Below are 11302 nucleotides of genomic sequence, written 5' to 3' on the forward strand. Positions count from 1 at the left end.
ATTGTTGGTCGCTGCCTAGATATGAAAATGGCTTCTGTGTGGCGTTGTTCTCTCTTGTAATGATCATCTTTTTTAGCATTCAGCAATGCTAAATAAGTTCACTTGATAGTAGCCTATTTTAAGAGCATACCTGAGGGTCTGCATTTTTATTTCTAGGCTAATTCATCAATCAATTATTATTGGTGAACACCAGCACTGTTCCTCAGTCCTCACAAAAATGACGAAAACAGGGCTCTCACAAATGAAAACCAGAAAATCCCTAAAGCTAAAGCTATGTCAAAAAATCCCTAGATGGCATGAAAAATCCCTAAACATAATTAGCGCGTTATATTGGATTTCAAATGAAATGTAGCCCACCGCATTTCCTTTCATTCAATCGTTTCAACACTATTTTCAATTCGGCATGCATATGGTAAAATTGCTCGAATGCGCGATAATTACTATCGCCATCTAGCGGTTGCTGTTTTGAACTTTTATTTGCCACATGGCGCTAGAGTATTATTTTCCGATTTCATTGATGTTTCAATGGCAATTCTAGGTTCACCAGAAAAGATTTAACAGCAAAGTTAGTGCAGATGCTCAGAAAGTTTTCAATTTTATTAGGGGAAGGGTTTTGGTACTAGGTCAAACATTTGCTGATTGCTGAAATCTGAAAAGTGGTTTTGGTCTAATTTTTAGTGCAGAAATAGGGATAGCAATCTTCTTGCCTGTGCCATTTCAGTTTTTGAGTTTGAACAAATATTAGCCTGTTTATTTTGAAATTCGTGTTTGGGGTAATTTTACCAAAAATTCGTGTTTGGGGGAATCACCATATGATGCACACAAATGTATCATATGACAGCTACACTTCATTGTCACAACATCAGGATAGTCTCTCCTTAATAAGGCAACTACACTGTTGCTGCCAAAAATTATAATACTTAGCAGTGTCAGATGTGTATCCGACAATGTTGCACATTGGTATGCCTTTGTCATTCAGTGACTGCTTGATTGCACTACTGTATATGCCTTTTGCTGGGCTGTTATTAACTTCTCCAAGGTCAAGAAACTGGGTTTTAACACACATTGTCTGCCCCATTAGCTCAGTGGTTACGCGCAGGGCTCAAGATCACCTGGTGCTTATTCGACTCTTGGGGTGTGCGCTTGAGCAATGTATTTCGAGACTGCTTTCCATTCAGCGGCACCTAGTGAATGGAATAATTCCCCGGTAACAACACTTCAACAATCGGAAAACTTCACTCTGCTAATCTCGGTAACCGGCCCTGTGTCAAGAGCCTCTACAAGTACCAGTATGCGAAACTACCAGGAATAACCAATCAAGGCTTTGTCAGTCCGTGGACAAAGATTCAAAACCAACCAAGCCAACATACCTTCGACATCACAAAAGACTACAACAATGCCCAGTTGTTTTGCGGATGTTTAACATCCGTAGTTTCATCCGGTAGGATGCTGAATTTTGTCTTTATTAACGTAAATATCAGTTTCTTAGCGAAAATAAATCAGTTCCTTGCCTCACAACATTGGTGCACTTTGTGGCATGTGTTCACTGGCGATAAGGCAACTTAATAAACGCCTGGTATAGTGGTGCTGCTGGTCAACCCTGGGCCACTAGTCTAAAAGCAAACCTTACCGTATCTGATGTATAGTGGCGAAAAAAGAAACAAACAGGCCACTGACCACAAGGAAACAAGTGATGGTGACATGATTTCAAAAATCACATTCATATCACATAAAATGAAACAAAACAGAATTTACTGATTAGCAAATTATACAATACGATCTGCAAGAAATTGCGAAAAATCCCTAGATGTGTCCCTAAAAGAGGCTAAAAGTTCCAATTTGGAACTAAATCAGTGCTTCCACTTTTACAAAGCTAGATTACCACTTGTATTACCACATTTGTCCTCAGATTACCACATTTTTTACTGTGATTTTCTACCCGATTTTAACCGCATTTCGACTTACTTTTACATAACAAAGTGGCTATTTTTACCCACTTGTTGCCATAGTTACAATCAGGTATTGCCAGAGTTAGGATTAAAGTTAGTAAGGGTTAGACTTAGTTATAACTAGGGCCCTTTTTATTTTGACCTAAAAAATTTTTTTTTTGACTTTATTTTTATCAAATTTTGACCTAATGAAATTGCTTATTTGTAAAGGGCACAGTTCTTTCTTGAATCGATACCAGTTACCCAAACATAATAGTTTGTCGATTTCAGACCCAAACGTGTTCAATAAAAAGGGGCTTGTACAATAAAAGTTTGCCTTGATTGCGATGCTTGTTGTCGCTCCAATCCAGCTTGATGGCGTTTACTTTTTCTGTGGCTTTCAACAAAATCCTTTTTATCACACTTCACTATGAACTCACAAAAATTGCACCTTACATCACCCCCGAGAGTTGCATTAAATTCATCAGGAAAATCTCGACAAATCTGTCTAACCTTTGCTGAAGACGATTTAGCTTGCTCAGGCATTTTTGTATTACAGAATGTCATTAACAGGGTTGCCAGATTGATAAAACAAAAAAGGCCAAATGCATCCCCAAAAAAGGCCAAATTATAGAAAAAAAGGCCAAACCGGAGGTTTTGTTCTCTTTGTTGAAATCAGTGGTGTTTTAGCACTTACTTTCAACAACAAATTAGATAATATTTACCCAGTTTCTATTGTTCTACATGTTATCTGTTAAAGAAGAATTGTTTAGTAAAATTCCTGAAAAAATGCAATCCATAAAATACAAACAGATAGGTATGGAAACAATTACAATACAACTGAAATATGTACATAACATTAGGCTAAGCATCATCCTGTAGACTAAAAAGACATTAACGTCTACTAGTGAGACCCTGGTGACTAGTGAGCAGAGGAAAAAGGAGTTAAAATTGGCATCTCACTTAATGCAATATGAAATAGGCTATACAGTAGGCTACAATATTTATACCCAATACAATTACTTGTAGGCTACCGTACATTTAACACACAACACTGCAAAATCAGAGAAATCAATTGCATTTATGTCCAACATCCTTCCACAATGAACACTCCTTATTGTAGGAATGCTCGCGCCTCTGCCATTTCGTTACTGCTAGTTTCACCATAAACAATATCAGCCTTATCATTATGGCACTGGCATCAAAGTTTGTGCAACATTTTCCATTCAGCAGCATGTCCTATTGGGTATTCGCAAAAAAGAGGCTATTTGCAAAATCGCTTCCAAAAGCTCAGTCTGCATTTTGTTTCGTGGTTTTGTTTTCACTGCAGTAAGTAATGAAAAAATCTTCTCTACTACTGCATTACTGACAGGGATGCCAGGGCCGGATTTAGCTGATGGGGGGCCCGGGGCACTTTTAGATCGGGGGCCCCCCTGCAAACAATTTTTTCAAACCTATGGCGCGATAAACCACCTCTGCGTCTACAGTAGCATCAATCCACCACTGCACAGCATTTTTCAGAAACTTCAAAGGCTGAAAGGACGAAAAAATAACACAAAATCACATTTTTTCACGTAGGGGGGCCCTTCAAAAGTCGGGGGGCCCGGGGCACCTGCCCCCTCTTCCCCCCCTAAATCCGGACCTGAGGGATGCAGAGACATGTTAAAGCATAGCAGTGGCCGAGTGGTTCGCAGTCGAGAGCCTGCATGTTCGACTCCAGCCACCCGCACTTGCTGTTGTTTCTCTGGGCAAGAAACTTTACGATAATTGCCTCTACCCAGTGATCGATTTCGAGTAATGGGTAGTACCAAATTTAAGTCATAAGTGGAGTAGACAACCGGAAACAGACATTGCCGTCGGCTGCAGCGTGGGTCAGGTGTACGTCGGAAGGCGTACACCGATGCATAGCGCTCAAGTCCGCTTTCCCACAATGCAGGATAAAGATCACTGTTGCTAGGGATAACCAAAAGAACTATGAAAACCAAAAGAAAAAAAAGCCAAACAAATGCCAATCGGGAAACTAAAAAAGGCCAAAAAAAGGCCAAGCGGCCAAACAAAAATTGTCCGGCCAAACACTTTTCAAAAAGGCCAAATTTCTGAAATTTGGCCGTAAAAAGGCCAATCTGGCAACCCTGGTCATTAAGCTATTCCTAAAACCCAAACTGTTGATCTTCGAAAAGACCACGGACGTTTGTGAAGAGGAAGTGTTTTATAAAAATTATTTAAATACGTAACAATGAATAAACAATGGACAATTTGCGATAAAAGTTACTGCTGATCCAAGTGGGCATTGTGACATATTTCCTGCTTTTATGGGTTAATATGGCTTAACTGTGTCGCAGTTCCTGATTTACAATTCTTCTACGATTTTGACAAAAATTACTCTCAAGAAACACAAAAAGTTTGTCAAAAGCCATAATTTGACAAATTTTGACCTTATTAAAAAATTTGACTTTATTGTCAATTTTGACTTTATTTTGACCTATAAACTTCTTAGAAACAGTCCCCCAGGTGCTGAAAACAACTTTATTCTTTGATTCGTAGACAGACAAAGTCCTTAAAAAATTTTGACTTTATTGGCTTTTGCGGGCCCTAGTTATAAGGTTAGGGTTTTGATCTTTACCCAGAACCAAAATAAAATTCCAAAGTGCAAATTTTTGTTTTCAGCAGCTTTAAATTTTTCTCAGATTAGGACAGAATTCCTTATCTGGCAACAAATGTTACTTGGCTATATTTACACTTTATAGTGTAAAATAAGGTCTAAAACAACTACTCAGTTTATTAACAGTTATTAAAACGTCCGAAATAAGAAAGCAAAGTAGGGTCATTTCATTATAATTCATCCAGGCCATGGAACCATAGAATTTAGAATTGTCCCATTTTTTCACAGTTTAAAATGCTTGAAATTCTGAGTTGTTTGGTACAAATTTTGTCAAAATTGGTTGAGCGGTTTTTGTTTTATCGCTATTTTAATGTTTGACCACCAGGTGGCGATTTTTTTAGTGAGCCGCATAAAAATGCTCATATCTTGGGTCCTAGTTGCCCAATCTTCATAAAATTGGTATCTATCCCCCCATTTTCAGGGGTGGGCTTTCCAAAAATGAAGGTTAAAATAAGCTAGGAGTTATACTTTTTGTGATATAGACATTTGTAGTGCTTCGATAGCATGGCCGATTTCGCCATGCGGCCACGCATTTTTTTCAAAATTTTTTTGATCATTATTTTTAGCATAGATGTTACATTCCAAAAATATCTTTTAAATCACTTACAATTCACAACCTCATAATAAAAATTGTGCACAAAAATGCAGAATTTTTAAAATAGTCAAAAACATTGGATTTTAATTTTTTTGGAATTTTGGGATAAGACTTTAGATTTCATTACCACTCCTTGGATTACAACTATTTTATGAGCAGAACTGTAGTCAAGCCTTTTTCTCAATACTAATATTGACGTAGATAACTCACTCATATTCCAATAATTCCACTTTAATCACTAACAATTCATCAGCCCATACTGGGCAGTCCGCCCCTCCCCCCCTTACTACGCCACTGTATGTCAAGCAAAGAATACTAGTATAATACATTATTACACAAAGTGAAGGAGTCAAGACATAAAGATGAAGGAGTTTAATACATCGAAAGGATGTAATGGGCTTGTCCGATGTGGGAAATAATTTTATCATTTTCCAAACATGTCTTGCTGCTACTCGTAGGACAGTGTGCACAGTACAATTGCGTTACTTTAATTTGTCAGAAGTTACATTAAAGAACAGCGACAGTCTTAATAGTAAAGTGAGCTATATGCAACAATCTGAGAAATACATAACAATCTTAAGAAAGAAAGTACATTGCAAAATAAAGTCACACTATTCTGAGGGTACAACTACTAGTCTATATTATACGGAATGGCCCGTTTCGGTGAGTCTGATTCGGTGAGTCCGATTCGGTTAGTCCGATTCGGTGAGTTCGATCTCTTAACGGGGGATTTTTTCAATTTTTTTAAAATTATCAGGTACCATAGCTTAATTATCATTGCCGTTTTAGGGTTAGGAGTTAAGGTTAGGGGTTAGAAGTTAGGAACTCACCGAATCAGACTCACCGAATCGGACTCACCGAATCGGACTCACCGAATAGTAGCAGACCCATATTATACACTTCTGCTATCATTTCTGAATTGGAATATATAGGTTTTGTCTGCACTGATCATTTTAAAATTACATACATATTAGGGTGGTTCAAAAAAAGTGAAATTTTGAAATTTTAAAGTCTCACCTTTTCAAAAGTTTCCATTTACTACAAACATCTTGTATAAAACATTTTTGAAAAATATTAATGTTTAGGGGTAGCTCAAGGCTTTCAAAATTTGGGGGTATTTGACGAAATAGGTCAAACTATAAATAGATGTATTTCGTAAACCCTTCAAGCAAACATACATCTGTATGGGTTCATTTTCATCAGGCTGGAGAGTAACATAACTTGGTAAAGTCAAACAATGGTAAATATGCACTTTTGGAATATTGCGATTTTAAAAATTTTACAAAATGAATACAAAAACACGTATTGTGAAATTTTATATACACTCTTTTAAACATTTAGTGGTACCGTAGCTGAAACACGTTGAAATTTCAGTAAAATCTGGAATTGTTGCAATTGATGTATGTGATACACAGTGCAATGCACATTGCACATACAAAGTCAAGTTCCAAACAATTGGTAGCCATGACCACTGAGACTTTCCCAGTGAGTGTCTTTTTGTTGCTATCAGGCAAAGCTTTTCGGTGTTCGTGCACAACTGCACAACCTGTAACAGATACTCAAGTTGTTCCTCATCACTGTTGAGTAGGCCACTGAACTCCTGAATTAGAGCTACTCCTTGTTCTGCGTGGTTGTTGACAACTTTTACGGCCTGCAGGCTGCAGCCCTGCACAATGTCACACGCTGCTTGAAAATCTTCTCGCATTTTCCATGTCTCTGGATCTGCTTAGAGAAAACCATCAGGAAGGTTCATTCTCTCAAAAAGCATTTGGTATCTTGGTGTGACAAAGTTGTCCAAACAACTTCCTTGATTTTTTTGTAGATTCACATGAATTCGCTTCGAAGGATCTGTATGTCCCTAAATCCCAATTATCCAATGCAAGAACCATTTTTCGTTTCACTGCTGCAGGCACATTCTTGTCAAGCAAGGCCAGTTTAATCAACTCTTCTTATGAATACCACAGGGTGGCCAACGAGCTTTACTGCTGCTGCTTTAGAAATGGCTGGGTTAATGCGTTTGTACAGTACCAGGGACTGCAAGAGCAGGAGGTCATAGTTGGGGGCACAGGCTGCGAGAGGAGCTGTCATCCAGGCTTTGAGATAAATCCGAATGGTGAAGACGGTAATATCTCATAACCCTTTCTGTTCTTTGGTAGTAAGCTTAAACTAGCTTCTGAATAACCACACCTTTATGCTATGGGCATAGTGTAGGGGTCCGGGGCCATGAACTTAACTTCGTTGGCAGGAACTAGTGATCGATTTTCGAGTAATGGGTAGTACCAAATTTAAGTCATAAGTAGAGTAGACAACCGGAAACAGACATTGCAGTCGGCTGCAGCGTAGGTCAGGTGTATGTCGGAAGGCGTACACCGATGCATAGCGCTCAAGTCCGCTTTCCCGCAATGCAGGATAAAGATAAACAAACAAACAAACAAACAAACTCCACCAAGAAAGATCAGACAATTTCAACATTTCTAGGTACCGGTAACCATCTCTTGGGTAGTTTAAACCTGACTCTCAATGAAACTCAGGATATCATCCTTGACGTCAGAAAGGGATTCACTGTAAACCACGGTTTCTAGCATGTACAGTAACTAAGCACTATGAGAGCAAGCAAAAATATAAATACAACATAAATGAACAAAGGTTGTTGCACACTTGGACACATAGAACAGCATGCCATTATTGTAACATTAGTCAAGACCTAGACAGCAATTTCAGGCAATCAAACCCAACATAATAGAAGCCAATCAATGCTCATCTTGAATGCAAATGAAGCGACGATTTACAGTTTCCATGTTTGGAGCCGAAAATGTGTTGGACAGTCTTTCCACTACAACAGGCAGAATATACACATTTTCGGCTTTTCTGGTTTACAGTTTATTCGCATGCATGACAACCCGTGTTCAATTGTATAGTAATTTATGCTGCCTCTCACATGTTTAGCTACATGATAGAAATCGTGGTTGTCGGTTTATTTACATGCATGACGGCCCTTGTTCAATTGCGTTTTTATTCATTCCGATTGTTGCCCCTCACATGTTGTAATGGCTCTGCAGTGAGCATATTTTGTCCAGTGTCACATAATGTTAAATGCAAAATGGGACGCACTAGTTATGCATGCAAAACTATAGGTGTATTGAATCCTTTTTAATTGTATTTTATTGCAGAAAGTCACTTAAAACTATCTTTAATGTTTCGTACACTTCTTGGCACTAATAATCTTACAATGATGTATATATGTATGTAATTTTACAATGATCAGTGCAGACAAAGCCTATATATTCCAATTCAGAAATGATAGCAGAAGTGTATAGACTAGTAGTTGTATACTCAGAATAGTGTGACTTTATTTTGCAATGTTATGTACCGGTGGGGTGTTGTACAATGTATATACATACTTGCTCAGATTGTTGCATATAGCTCACTTAACTATTAAGACTGTTGCTGTTCTTTAATGTAACTTCTGACAAATTAAAGTAACGCAATTGTACTGTGCACACTGTTCTACGAGTAACAGCGAGACATGTTTGGAAAATGATAAAATTATTTCCCACATCGGACAAGCTCATTACATGCTTTTGATGTATTAAACTCCTTCATCTTAATGTCTTGACTCCTTCACTTTGTGTAATAATGTATTATATAATGTGGCGCAGTAAGGGGGGGAGGGGCAGACCGCCCAGTATGGGCTGATGAAAAAAAATTAAAATCTAATGTTTTTGACTATTTTAAAAATTCTGCATGTTTGTGTACAATTTTTATTATGAGGTTGTGAATTGTAAGTGATTTAAAAGATATTTTTGGAATATAACATCTATGCTAATAATAATGATCATAAAAATTTTGAAAAAAATGCGTGGCCGCATGGCGAAATCGGCCATGCTATCGAAGCACTACAAACGTTTATATCACAAAAAGTATAACTCCTAGCTCATTTTAACCTTCATTTTTGGAAAGCACACCCCTGAAAATGGGGGGATAGATACCAATTTTATTAAGATTGGGCAACTAGATCCCAAGATATGAGCATTTTTATGCGGCTCACTAAAAAAATCGCCACCTGGTGGTCAAACATTTAAATAGCGATAAAACAAAAACGGCTCAACCAATTTTGACAAAATTTGTGCCAAATAACTCAGAATTTCAAGCATTTTAAACTGTGAAAAAATGGGACAATTCTAAATTCTATGGTTCCAAAATTTCAATTTTCTGGATGAATTATAATGAAATGACCCAGTACTGTACTTGACACCGCAGCTAGAATCTAAAAGACATATTGACTATGAATATGATCACATGGTCAGTTGGTCACCCTACGGCCTACGTTCAAACACAAAAGTCAGGACGCATTCCAAAATCAAACCGAAAACAGCGGAACATGCTAGTCGCATGCTGTTATAAGTAGTTTTTGCATATCTGTTCGATTTCGGAAGACAACAGTTTAAATGCTCTTACTTATTGATAGTATTTTATGTCAAATTTTCAAAATTTATAAATTTCACATTTTGGCAACATTTCCACACAAAATTTCCATATTGCCACATTTTTACCACAAATTTATCATTACCACATTTTTACCACAAGCATGATGAAAATACCACAATTGTGGTAATTACCACCAAAGTGGAAGCGCTGAACTAAATCCCTAAAAGTGAGAGCACTGGACGAAAATGATTTTTCTTGAACATGCCCAGGGTTGCCAGAGGCTGCAAAACAGCGTTACAAAATATTTTAATAGTATACTGCCTACTGTAGTTGTCACTAAAAACTTACCTAAAAGTAGTCGGGGGTCCAGTGGCGTAGCAGCCACTTGGCGGTTCTGGCTCTGCACCAGGGGCGGAAGGTTACAAGGAGGCGGCAAAATGAGGCTGCACAGTGCACACAGCACGAGAAATGAAGTAATACAAAAATAAATAAAAAGTAAAACAAGAAAATGATTTACAAAGAGACAGCTAGCACACCTTAAAAACTTTAAGGATAGAACAATTGCTGGCCTTAGTGTTGTTGGAGAAGTAAGACGATGCATGTTTCAAGCTTTGGACAGATTTAAACTTGAAGCTGAAACTAGGTTTACCGGCATACACCACTTGAATGATGTGTTTGGATTTTTGAATCCTCACGCGCTGCTGCAAAGCGAAAGTCACAATGGATTCACCAACGCTTTTAAAAGCACTTATGACGATAAGGTGGACTTTTTGGAGTTAGCTGTGAAAATTGACAGATTTAAGAGACTGGTGCGAAGCAGTGAAACCACGTTTGATCGTAATGCAACAGCGTTTGATGTTTTACAGTGGTTAGCTAAATCACACCTCCTAAGATTCGACACCATATTTATGCTTGTGTATGAAACTTTATCTTACCACTGGTGTTTCAATTGCGAGCTGTGAGAGGAGTTTCTCAAAGCTCAAAATGATAAAGTCGTATTTACGTTCTACCATGAATGATGATCGGCTATCAGCTCTATCGATTCTTTCTATAGAAAGAGACTACGGTACGTTCAAAAACTTGATTTTGAAGATATTATCGCTGATTTTGCTTCGGCGAAAGCTCGAAAAGTTCAGTTTTGAGGCGGCTATTGATCTTTTATTTGCCTGATACATTTGTTGTCCATTTTTTGTCTTTTATTTTTGGCCTAAACGCTGAGACAGTGAGGCTTCTTTCTCAAGCAATATAGAACTTCTGAGACGCGGCACATTAGGCCTATTTGTAATTATTTTTATTGAAAAGATTGCTTGAACATGAAACTATTTCAAAATTTGCTGCAGTCTACTTAGGGCGGCATTTTCAACGAAAGCCAGGGGCGGCAGCATATGCTCCTACGCCAATGGTCGGGACCAATCGTTACCAGTTGGAAACAGGCCCAAAAGTAGCTGGAAATTGGAAAAAATTTGCACAGTAGAGTCATCGAAAACAAAAATATTGAAGTAATAATGGAATTTATTTCTGATTTTATGAAAATCGGCTCTGAGAGAAATACAACTAAACGATTAATCCACCAGCTTATATTTCACAACCCGAAACTACTAAAATTTTCCGAAACCAAACAACAATAATTTTTTCAATAAAGTGATTGATTGGTTTATTTTGTTGTGCAATATTATAACGGCAAAATCA

Source organism: Aplidium turbinatum, chromosome 4, assembly GCF_918807975.1.
Source record: "Aplidium turbinatum chromosome 4, kaAplTurb1.1, whole genome shotgun sequence".
NCBI classification, from domain to species: Eukaryota; Metazoa; Chordata; class Ascidiacea; order Aplousobranchia; family Polyclinidae; genus Aplidium; species Aplidium turbinatum.